The sequence below is a fragment of the Papio anubis genome, chromosome 4 (assembly GCF_008728515.1).
Source record: "Papio anubis isolate 15944 chromosome 4, Panubis1.0, whole genome shotgun sequence".
In the NCBI taxonomy this organism is placed as follows: Eukaryota; Metazoa; Chordata; class Mammalia; order Primates; family Cercopithecidae; genus Papio; species Papio anubis.
In genome coordinates, this window is record NC_044979.1 from 135432483 (window position 1) to 135444490 (window position 12008).

At 55.6% G+C, this 12008-nt stretch overlaps 1 protein-coding gene across 3 annotated transcripts in view; it reads right to left on the reverse strand.

Moving 5' to 3' along the window:
- GTF2IRD1 (GTF2I repeat domain containing 1) overlaps positions 1 to 3578 on the reverse strand; it is a 145569-nt gene extending 141991 nt beyond the window's left edge. The window contains exon 1 of one of the 3 annotated variants that reach the window (XM_031665466.1): positions 2863 to 3058. The gene's annotated coding sequence lies outside the window, so the exon portion shown is untranslated. Of the gene's footprint in view, positions 1 to 2862; positions 3059 to 3197 lie in introns of those variants that run through there. The other 2 variants (XM_031665465.1, XM_031665467.1) reach the window with 2 other exon arrangements.
- Positions 3579 to 12008: the final 8430 nt, after the last annotated feature.

The window sequence follows — 12008 nt, forward strand, 5'->3', positions numbered from 1 at the left end:
AAGTATTTAAGGAGAAGCCTCCATCCCTACCTGTCCCTAGTGCAACCGGGGAGAGAAATGTAAACATCTGAGTAAGATCAATGTTGGGACAAAGGAAGGAAAGGATGTTGGCTGGGTGTGGTGGTTCACTCCTGTCATTCCAGCACTTTGAGAGGCCGAGGTGGGAGGGCTGCTCACGCCCAGGAGTTCGAAACCAGCCTGGGCAACATAGCAAGACCCCACCTCTATAAACAGTAAAAAATTAGCGAGGTGTGGTGGCGCTTGTCTGTGATCCCACCTATTTGGGAGGCTGGGGCAGGAGGGTGGCTTGAATTCAGGAGTTCAAGGCTGTAGTGAGCTGTGATCACACTACTGCACCCCAGCCTGGGCACAGAGCAAGACTCTGTCTCAAAAAAAAAAAAAAAAAAAAGAAAGGATGTCATGGGGATACACAGGTGGTACCATGGCCAGCCCTGAGGATGAGGAAGTCTTCAGCCCAAAGACACCACAGCCAAGCCAAGTCCTGAAGGAGGAGAGGAAAAGAGGCAAATTCGACAATCCTGATCCCCTACCCTAGCCAGGCAGGGCCATTAAAGGAAGCCCCCCAGCCTCCTCAGGGGAAAGGGCAAGAAGAACCTTCGAGAGAAGAGGAACAGTGTGTGTGCAGAGGCCAGGGTAGGAGGAAGCCAGGTTATTCAGGAAAACGGCAAGACTACAGGATTTTTTCTTTCTTTCTTTCTTTCTTTTTTTTTTTTTGAGATGGAGTCTTGCTCTGTTGCCCAGGCTGGAGTGCAGTTGCGTGGTCTTGGGGTCCCGAGCAGCTGGGATTACAGGTGCCTGCCACCATGCCCAGCTAATTTTTTGTATTTTTAGTAGAGATGGGGTTTCACCATGTTGGCCAGGCTGGTCTCAAACTCCTGACTTCGTGATCCACCCACTTCGGCCTCCCAAAGTGCTGGGATTACAGGCGTGAGCCACTGTGTCCGGCCAGACTACAGAATTCATGAATGGGCTGAGGAAGCAGTGAGTGGTCAAAGAGAGACTGGACCCCGAATGAGAATCATCTGGGAGCTGCGGTCTGTGGTTCCAAGGTCATGCTTAGGACGTGAATGTCCCAAGCCATCACCCACCATCCACAAGACCCCAGGTCCAACAAGCAAGCTGTCACCAAACTGTGGATGGCCTGGCCTCTGGAGTCAAGCAGGCTGCAGAAACAGCTACCTCCAAGACCCCTAGATTACAGCTGCCACTCAGACTATTGCCAAACACCAAGCGCTGACGACTACCACCTCATCAGAAGGCTAGCCGGGCTCCCGGGAGGCTGCCTTCAACGAACAGATAAAAATTATTTGTGATTAGCATATTGCAAATAAATGACCCTTCTCCCAGCATCGAGAGAACAGTCCTTTTAAGTAGGTTTAGCGTGTCCCCTACAAAGCTGTCTTCAAGACCCAGTTTTACAACCATCGGCCCTAAGTTCTCGAACATTTTAAGAGTGCAGGCTCTGAGCGGCTGCGGAGTTTCAACCCTTCCTTCCTAGTTTCCTCTGTGGGGTCCTGTGGGACCCTCTGAGTCAGAACTGCTGATTTCTAGGTCACCTCAGAGCAGGCTGTGGAAGAATGAGGTGTGGACTTGAGCCTCCCACACCCCAGAGGCAGGATGGGGGTTCCGATACCCTGTCACCTTGGGGCCAAGCCTGTCCCTTGGTCCGCAGGTGCCTGCTCAGAAGAGGTCAGAGTCTATCTCACACCCTCCTGGGCCCCAAATAGGGCGGTTCATGATGGCCACCTAACTACCTTATACCTAACCCCTCCCTGCCAGCAGCCACCAGCCTCCAGCCACCTCCTCCTGCTTAGAATAAATAATCGATGCTGGTGCCTTTCCCCTCTGGAATGACACTGCTGAAATAAATGAGCTGCTTGGGGCACCTTCCAAGCCCCAAGGCCCCAGGCCAGTGCCAAGGAGTCAACAGTCCTGGCCACGGGGCAGCCAGACACACAGAGGCCGACCATAGCAGCGGCAGGCCAGGGTAGCTTCTAGACACCCCTCTCCTCTTCTAAGAGAAACCCTTGCAAATGCCCACTCCTCCAAAAACTGTGGGGGCCTGCCCTCCACTCCCACCCGCCAGGCCCAGGGCCATCCCCGGGGTACCCCTTGGCACATTCCCCATCCAAGAGCCAGTACTCCCCCACGGGCCCTGCAGCGAGACCTCTATGTCCCAGCACCCTCGCTTCAGCTGGGATGGGGACACAGGAGACTCCCACCGCAGGACCTTGGTCCTGGGAGGCAGGGTCACTAGGCCAGACGCCAGAGCTCCATCCCCCTCCAGCACTGCCAGGAGGGTGGAACTCTCTCAGCGGCACAGCGTCCCCCTTCCCTGGGCCCACGCCAGGCAGGGCAGGGTCTCACTCTCTGGCTGCTGGCCAGGGGTGCAGAGCCCAGGAGAGGTGTCAAGCCCATCATGCCCAGGGTACTTAGGTTGGGGCGGGTGGGTGTTCAGCACCCTGTGGCCCCTCCTCTGTCCTCTCCACCCATCTGCAGGAACTCAGAGACCACCCACAGACCGAGTACCCCCAACTTACTCCTCTGAACCCTTTGTGCTCCCCCCCACTGCCACCTTCTGAGTCCCCTCCACCCGGGGTTCAGCGGCCACCACCACACAGGCCAGCTCCCTCCCCGGGGCGGCGAGGGGGGGTCCACAACAGGAACCACCCTGCTGGGGCAATCCTGGCTGGGCTGGACTCCGCCTGGGAGTTGGGGGCGCGGGCCAGGGGCTGGCCCAGCCCGGGAAAAGGTGGAGGGGGGTGAAAGGCGGGGACCGCGGCCTTCCCAGCCCCCTCTGCTCCCACCCCGGCGCCCGCCACCGCGGGCAGCGCGACTGACCTCATTCGCCAACTGCAGCAGCCTGCGGGCGCCGGCCCGGGACGCCCCCCACCTCCAGAAGGGCCGGTGGCAAGGAGGGAGGGGGTGACAGCTCCCAGCTCCTGGCCCCTCCCGGGCAGGTGGGGGGCGGCCGTCCCTCCCCTCCCCCGGGCCCGAATTATAATCCCAGTCACGTGCCTCCCCAGGCACCCAAAAGCCGGCCCCAGCTCCTGTAACACCTTGAGAGGGGGAGGGGCGGGGCCCCCCCCCGGAGGAGGCGGAGGGGATCGGGGGCGGGGGTGAGGGGGAAGGGGAGAAGGGCCTCGGCGCCCGCCCCCCGCAAAAGTTTCTCCTACCTTGGAGGATCCCCAAGCGCTCCTGCCAGCGGCGCCCCGGCCCCGGCCCGCGGCCAGGACTCAGCCTCCTGCCGCTGCCTCCTTAATTAATCCGGGAGAATGGGGGAAGGAGAGGCAGAGGGAGGCGAGGACGGCGGCGCGGCGAGGGCGGGGAGGGAGGCGCGGGGAGGGGGCGCGGGGGGGGATCGGCCGGCCGGGGGGCTGGCGCTCGGCGGCCCCCACCCCCGGCGCGGGCTGCGGCGGAGGGCGGGGCGGCGCGGGGAGCGGAGCGGAGAGCGGGAGCGCGGGGAGGCTCTTTGTTCTGTAATCCCAGTAAGATTGCCAGCCATTCGCCCCGGCCCTAATCCCAGCCCCGCGCAACACCACCCTCCATTGGCTGCCATTTACATACGGGATTAGCCCGCCCCGCGTCCCGCGCCCCTGCGTCCCCCCCTTGCTACCCCGCGCCCCTGCGTCCCGGGGATCTGGGCACCGCGGTGGGGAGAGCGCGCCGCACCCCTCGGCCCCGGACCTGCGGGGAGGGGCGGTGGCGCCCTCGGTCCCCCTCCCAGCCCCGGATTAGAAAAGCCTGGGCGCGCCCCCGCCTACCCCCACCGCCCCCCACCACCACTGGGAGAGCAGCGGGGCGCAGGGGGCTGGGGCTGGAGAGTCAAGGTCACCCAGCTGGAACGTGCGGAGGCCCTGAGTGTCCTGGCCGGTCACTCCCGCCTGGCCCGGGTTCTAGTCCTAAGGCTTGGGCCAGGTACCTCTTACAGCCTTTGTCCCCCTCCCGCCCCTGAGATGTGCAGGAAGGCAGTGACATGCCGAAAGTCGCAGCAGAGCCAACTGGACTCTTGGTCCCATCTTGTCTGATGGGACCTTCCTCTGAGAGGCTCTTACCCCTGTCCACCGCCCCCCCGCCCCGTCCCCCGCCCGCCCCGCTCTCACCAACGACACACACACCACAGCAGCGCTGCTACTGAATCAGAGCGCACACCTCCCATCCGGCCCCAAAGCCATAAATCCTAATTCAGCACAAGGAACACAGTTCTTCCCCCACGTGGTGCCCTGAGCCCTGAACTAGGCCTTGGCTAGGCTGGGCATGGCAGGGAGGGAGGGACTCACCCCAGGCAGGCCCCAACCCCAGGGAGCTTCTGGCTTAGAAGGACAGCCAAACATAGATCGAGAATCTCCCAGGTCCTGGCAAAACCCACAAGGTCTCCCCACAGCCTCCTGGCCAAACTGCCTTTGCAAAGATTATGACAGTGAAAGAAGTTTAGCGTGGCTGACTCCATCTTGCTTCCAGCCTCAGGGGCTGGCTGTCCTCACTCATTCCGGAGCATAGGCCAAGCTAACCAGGGGAGGAATTTAGTTTATAGTTCAACTTTGAAGCAAAGATGATAATAGTTACTCCTTAAACCTAACCTGCTCTTTACTCGAGACCAAAGCCCCCTTTGTAAAACTAACTAAAGGCCATGAGATTAGGATTATGGGAGGGGCCTGCGTGCTGCTAAAACCTACGCATCGTTTTTATAATCTGACGGCTCAGGAGTCATGTGGCCAGAGATCACAAGATTTCTGAGTTCCCCACTTCCTCCTATAGATAGCATCTCTATTGTGGAAACTGAGATTGGTCTTTGGAGTTTTTCAGACTTTCGCATTCTGGCAACCGACTGACTCACCTGGACCTGTGTGACTCATGACTCAGCCCATCCTGTGGCCCCCACTCAGAGACCGACTCAGTGCATAAGGACCGTTTGCCACACCCCTGTGATTTCATCCCCAACCAATCAGCAGTACCCATTCTCTGAGCCCTTGCCCACCAAATTATCCATAAAAACCCTAGCCTCTGAGTTCTTGTGGAGATTAATTTGATTAATAACTCCAGTCCTACTGCTTGGCTAGCTCTGCATTAATAAGATGTTCTTGGCTGGGCTCAATGGCTCATGCCTGTAATCCCAGCACTTTGGGAAGCCAGGGTGGGTGGATCGCTTGAGGTCAGGAGTTCAAGGCCAGCGTGGCCAACACAGCAAAATCCAGTCACTAAAAATACAAAAATTAGCCAGGTGTGGTGGCGCATGCCTGTAATCCCAGCTACTCAGAAGGCTGATGCATGAGAATCACTGGAACCCAGGAGGTGAAGGTTGCAGTGAGCCGAGATTGAGCCATTGCACTCCAGCCTGGGTGACAGAGTGAGACTCTGTTTCAAAAATTAGGCCAGACGCAGTGGCTCACGCCTCTAATCCCAACACTTTGGGAGGCTGAGGTGGGTGGATCACTTGAGGTCAGGCATTCAAGACCAGCCTGGCCAACATGGTGAAACCCTGTCTCTACTAAGAACACAAAAATCAGCCGGGGGTGGTGGCAGGCACCTGTAATCCCAGCTACTTAGGAGGCTGAGGCATAAGAATCACTTGAACCCAGGAGGCAGAGGTTGCAGTGAGCCAAGATCACACCACTGTACTCCAGCCTGGACGACAGAGTAAGACTCTGTCTCAAAAATTAAAAAAAATTAAAAAACATAAAACTATTTCTCTGCTGCAATACCATGGTCTCAGTGAATTCTTCTTGTGCAGTGGCAGGAACAACCTGTCAGACAATGACACTGGGGTCCCTCCTGGACACACACCAGGAATTTGGTGAGGGTTAACTTTGGCTGACCAGGTCTCCTCTGGGAAACCCACACGCCCATCAGACTGAGAGCTCCTCCCAGGCAGGCCACATCTGCAGTGCCCAGCACAAGGCAGGGCACAGAGGGGCCCTCATGCCCAAGGACGGTGTTGGGCAGTGTCAGGGTTGGGAGTGAGGTCACCGATGCTCCCTCCATCCCACGCCGCCCTCCTGTTGTAAGGAGGCCTGGGACATCTCAAGGCACCCTCCTTCGTGGCCCCCTGACCTGAGACCCGGGTCGTCTCCCACCCTGCCTCTTTCTCTTTTCCTTTTTTTTTTTTTTTTTCTGAGATGGAGCCTCACCCTGTTGCCCAAGCTGGAGTGCAATGGCGCGATCTCGGCTCACTGCAACCTCCACCTCACGATTGTCCTGCCTCAGCCTCCCAAGTAGCTGGGATCACAGGCGCACACCACCACGCCTGGTTAATTTTTTAAAAAATCTTTAGTAGAGATGGGGTTTCACCATGTTGGTCAGGCTGGTCTCAAACTCCTGACCTTGTGATCCGCCCACCTCAGCCTCCCAAAGTGCTGGGATTACAGGTGTAAGCCACCGCGCCTGGCCTCTGCCTCTTTGTCTAATCACCTGTGTGACCTTGAGCAAGTCAGTTTTCCTCTGTGAGACTCCACTTCCCTCCTCCTGCAGCTTCTCATTGGACCACGGTGTGGCCCCCATGGTAGATAACTGCCCCTGTGATTGGCCCCTGCTTGTCAAGCATCTCCTAGGTGCTGGGTTTGTGGCATTTTAGTTCTCTAAGCCTTGCGGTAAGCCTGCAAGGTGGGTACTGTTGGCCTTATGTTACAGTGGGATAAAGTCAGGGGCTTAAAGACATAGAGCCTTGGCCGGTCACAGTGGCTCACGCCTGTAATCCCACAGTTTGGGAGGCCGAGGCAGGTGGATCACCTGAGGTCAGGAGTTCGCGACCAGCCTGGCCAACATAGCGAAACTCCATCTCTACTTAAAATACAAAACAATTAGCTGGGCGTGGTAGTGCGCACCTGTAGTCCCAGCTACTCAGGAGGCTGAGGCAGGAGGATTGCTTGAGCCCAGGAGTTGGAGACTGCAATGAGCTATGATTGTGCCACTGCACTCCAGTCTGGGTGACAGAGCGAGACTCCGTCTCCCAAAACAAACAAACAAACAAAAACATGCGACCCTATGAGTGAGCTGCTGGGTCTGGGCGGAAGGATAGAGCTGCCGCACACTGCCTCGTGGTACCCCCATGATGTCTGCACCGGCCCGTGCGGTGTCAGGGCTAAGGCACGCCCTCCGTGGACCCAGTTGGTTTTGAGGCCAAATGTTTCCCTGACCCCAAGTCCTACATCCCAGGGCTTGGAGGAACTGAGGCTTGGTAGGGAAGCATCAGTGTGTGCTCAATACTGCCCTCTGCAGGTAGAATCCGGAACAGGGGTGATTCAAGGGGCGTGCTCCCTGCAGCCTCTGGGAGACCTCTCTGCTTCCTAAGAGCCAAACAGCCAGCACCACCCCAGCCTCACCCAGGCAGAGACCAGGAGGGAGTGTGGTACAACACTGGCACGTCCAGCCCCCGCTCGGCCACATCTGGGAATGACATCTGGCCCCACATGTGCTGTGCATACTAGGCCAAGTCAACAGGCCACTCTGGGCTTCAGCTTCCTCATGCAGCTAAGATAGAGCTGGCTTGGTAAGATCGCTGTGACGGTCAAATGACACAATGGGGAAAAAATGTCTTGTGCAGTGTCTGGTGCATAGTAAGCAATCAAGGATAGTTCTTGATTGTTTTACTGGTTGGTTTCATCTAGTAACTTAAGTCCGATTCAGAGTTTTTGCTTGAATTGCTTTTCCTAAGGACAAGGTCACAATCATTTACATTGTTGTCGATTTCAGTTCCTTCTCCTGAGAAGGACAACAACGGCTCCCTTCACTGAGAGAGGAGTTCAGTAGAAAAATGTTCTGTCACTGTACCCCACTGTAACAAACACAGCCGGGCGCAGTGGCTTAAGCACTTTGGGAGGCCAAGGCAGGAGGATCATTTGAGCCCAGGAGTTTGAGACCAGCCTAGGCAACATAGTGACACTCTGTCTCTAAGGGAGAGAGAGAAAAGAGGAAGGGAGGGAAAGAGAAAAAGAGAAGGAGGGAGGGAGGGAGGGAGGGAGGAAGGAAGGAAGGAAGGAGAGAGAGAAAAAAAGAAAAAAAGAAGAGAAAGAAAGAAAGAAAAGAAAGAAAGAAAGGAAGAAAGAAAGAAAAGAAACAGAAAAAGGAAGAAAGGAAGGAAGAAGAGAGGGTAGGGAAGGGGAGGGGAAGGGACGGAAGGAGAGGGAAGGGAAAGAGAGGGAGAGGAGGGGAGGGGAAAGGAGAGGAGAGGAGAGGAGAGGAGATGAGATGAGGGAGGGGAGGGAGAAGAAGGGAGAGGAGGGGAGAGAAGGGGAGGGGACGGGAGGGAGAGGAACAGAGAGGAGGGGAGAGGAGGGGAGGGGAAAGGAGAGGAGAGGAGAGGAGAGGAGATGAGATGAGATTTTGGACAGGCACAGTGGCTCACACCTGTAATCCCAGCACTTTAGGAGGCCGAGGCGGGAGAATCGCTTAACATCAGCCTGGGCAACATAGTGAGTCCTCATCTCTACAAAAATTTTAAAATTAGCCAGGTGTAATAGTGCGTGCCTGTAGTCCCAGCTATTTAGGAGGCTGAAGTGACAAGATGACTTGAGCTTGGGGAAGTCAAGGCTGCAGTGACAGTGAGCTGTGATTGGACTGCTGTGCTTGAGCCTGGGCAACAGAGCAAGACCCTGAAAAAAAAGAGAGAGAGAGAGAGAGACAGAAAAGAAAAGAGAAGAGAAGAGAAAAAAAAGAAAAGAGAAAAGAAAAATTCTTGCCAGTGGCTCCTCCCATCGATAGAAGTTTTTTCTTTTGTCAGGTCCCCAGACGCCAAAGAATCCCACATCACCAGACTCCAATAACCTCTGCCCCTCACAGGCTGCAGTTCTTCTCCTGTGGGCCCTCCCTTATCATCCTCTTCCAGCCCTGGCCAGGTTCCCCCTATTATGCAGATATGGAAACTGAGGCCCCTCTCACGCCTTCCTCGTCACTGCCTTGCAGTCACAGGAACCGAGGCCTGGTAAAGCTTTTGCCATCCACACCCTTGTTCACTGAACCTTACTGAGGACCTTCCGGCTGGGGGGCGGACTATCCCATTTCACAGACGGGAATGCAGGATGCAGGTCATTTGCAGAAGCGAGTGTGTACCTGGGCATCCTGTCTCTCTATCAGCTAAGGAACTCCTAAGGCATGAGCTGGTCTCTTCCTCCCGGGCCAGTGCAGAACTGGCCACCAGGAAGCAATGCCCGTATGAACCTAGACTTCAGCTCCCCTGGCATTCGGGCTCATGGCTGGGTCACTGACCTCCTCTAAGCATGACTTTATTTCCCCCAATCCTGGACCACTTCTCCCCACCCCTCGCTTGGTTCCTTGAAGGAAACATGCCAAGAGGACTGGGAGCAGGTAGATGGACCGCCCTGTCATCTCCAACAAGGTGACTGTTCTCTGGACCTGGGGGCAACTTCAGAGGGAACCTGCGGCTTTGCTGCCCCAGATATGACCACAAAGGACCAAAGGTGAGGATGGTGAACCCAGTGCCCTCAAGGGGAGCACACTGCAGTACCCCAAAAGCAGGCCAAACCCACAGCGGCCCAGGAGTGTGCGGAGGCAGCATGTGGCCCTCAAGGGTCCTGGCCGGACACCTGCCGTTCCTTTTTCCTGTCTCCCTAGCTTTCCCTGTCTTCTCAGAATGATGAGTTTATCTGATACATTACTATTGATTCTTTAAAAATAAAACTTGAGGCTAGGAGTGGTGGCTCATGCCTATAATCACAGCACTTTGGGAGGCCAAGGTTAGGGGATCACTTGAAGCCAGGAATTGATGACCAACCTGGGCAGCATAGTGAGACCCCCCACCTCTAATAAATAAATAAATAAGTAAATTCACTAGGCATGGTGGTGCATGCCTATAGTGCCAGCTACTCGAGAGGCTGACGCAGGAGGATTGCTTGAGCCCAGGGTTCAAGGCTGCAGTGAGCTGTGATAACACCACTGCACTCCTGCCTGGGCAACAGAGTACGACCCTATCTCAAAAAGAAAAGAAAAGACAACAAAAGAAAATAAAATGCTAAAGTAACAACTGACAAATGCTGACTCTAATTTATTGCTGCTAAAAACTCTACGTGAGGCCGGACGCAGTGGCTCCTGCCTATAATCCCAGCACTTTGGGAGGCCGAGGCGGGCAGATCGTGAGACAGAGTTTCACTCTGTCACCCAGGCTGGAGTGCTGTGGCACGATCTCGGCTCACTGCAACCTCCACCTCCCAGGTTCATGCGATTCTCCTGCTTCAGCCTCCAAAGTAGCTGGGACTACAGGTGTACACCACCAAACCCGGTTAATTTTTTGTATTTTTAGTAGAGATGGGGTTTCACCATGTTGGCCAGGCTGGTCTCGAACTCCTGACTCAAGTGATCCTCCCGCTGGGATTACAGGTATGAGCCACCATGCCCAGCCCCAAAATATTTAAAAAGAAAAAAGAAAATTAGCTGGTTATGGTAACACATACCTGTAGTCCCAGCCACTTGGGAAGCTGAGGTGAGAGGATTGCTTGAGCCCAGGCGTTCCAGGCTGCAGTGTGCTACCACTGCACTCCAGCCTAAGCAACGGAGCAAAACCTTGTCTCAATAAAATAATAAATAAAATAAACTGTAAAATAAAATAAGGCACAGTCCCCAGATTTTTCTGATACACATTAAAGTTTGGGATACATGGACCTTCATGTTCTTGAAGGGCCATTTAAACGCCAACATTTGTGCAGCACCAGCCCACAGCCATGTCTACTGGGGCCATGTCTCTTGAGTCATCAAGCTCCCAGCACCAGCTCCTCTGTCACCTGCTGCCCAGGCCCAGACCAGCAGCCAGGCCTGGCATCTGGCTGGGCCACGCTGGCCCTGAGACATGATTCCACCAAAGCACCCTCTCTGTGATGGGCATCACGTAAACCCAGTCCCTGCCCCTGGGAGTTCTGGGTTGGCAGGTGGGGTGCGTGCAGTGATGAAGGGGTTCTGGGCATGAGGGCCAGAGAGGGGACCCTATTCAGCTTGGGGAGGGAGTGGGGGATGCCAAGGCCATGTCCCTCCAGCCCTATGGGAATAATGAACCAACTCAATATGCCGCCCTCCCCTCCACGCCAGAGACCCACTGGGCCAGGAGTTTCAGCACATGCTAGAATATTTCTTTTTTTTTTTTTTTTGAGACAGGGTCTCACTCTGTCGCCCAGGCTGGAGTGTGGTGGTGTGATCTCAGCTCACTGCAACCTCTGCCTCCCTGGTTCAAGCGATTCTCCTGCCTCAACCTCCAGAGTAGCTGGGATTACAGGTGCCTGCCGCCCTGCCTGGCTAATTTTTGTATTTTTAGTAGAAACAGGATTCCACCACGTTGGCCAGGCTGGTCTCAAACTTCTGACCTCAAGTGATTCTCCTGCCTCTGTCTCCCAAAGTGCTGAGATTACAGGTGTGAGCCACGGCGCCCGGCCTGCTAGAATACTTATTTCCAAGGGCTGGGCGCGGTGGCTCATGCCTGTGTTCCCAGAACTTTGGATCCAAACCTTTGCTTTCCATTAGCGAATGAAAGTGGCCTTTGCATGATGTTTTTGCGTTCACTCTGCCTCTACCCAGGTGCTCCTCAGCCTCCAGATCTCAGCCTTCCTGACCACCTCCCCAGGCCGCCCCACCAAGCCTTAGCTCCTCCGTTGCTCAGGCCGAAATGCAGTGGCGCAATCATGGCTCCCTGCAGCCTTGACCTCTTGAGGTCAAGCGATCCTACTGCCTCAGCCTCTCTAATAGCTGGGACTACAAGTACACACCACCAGTGTGCTTGTGGACCACCCAATTAGTCCTGATAATTATTTTATTTTTTGTAAATATGGGGTCTCACCATGTTGCACAGGCTGGTCTCAAACTTCTGACCTCAAGTGATCCTCCTGCCTCGGCCTCCCAAAGTGCTGGGATTACAGGTGTGAGCCACCATGCCCAACCCCAGTGAAAATTTTATGTTGGCTGGGTGCGGTGGCCACTTTGGGAGGCCGAGGCGGGTGGATCACAAGGTCAAGAGATCGAGATCATCCTGGCCAACATGGTGAAACCCCATC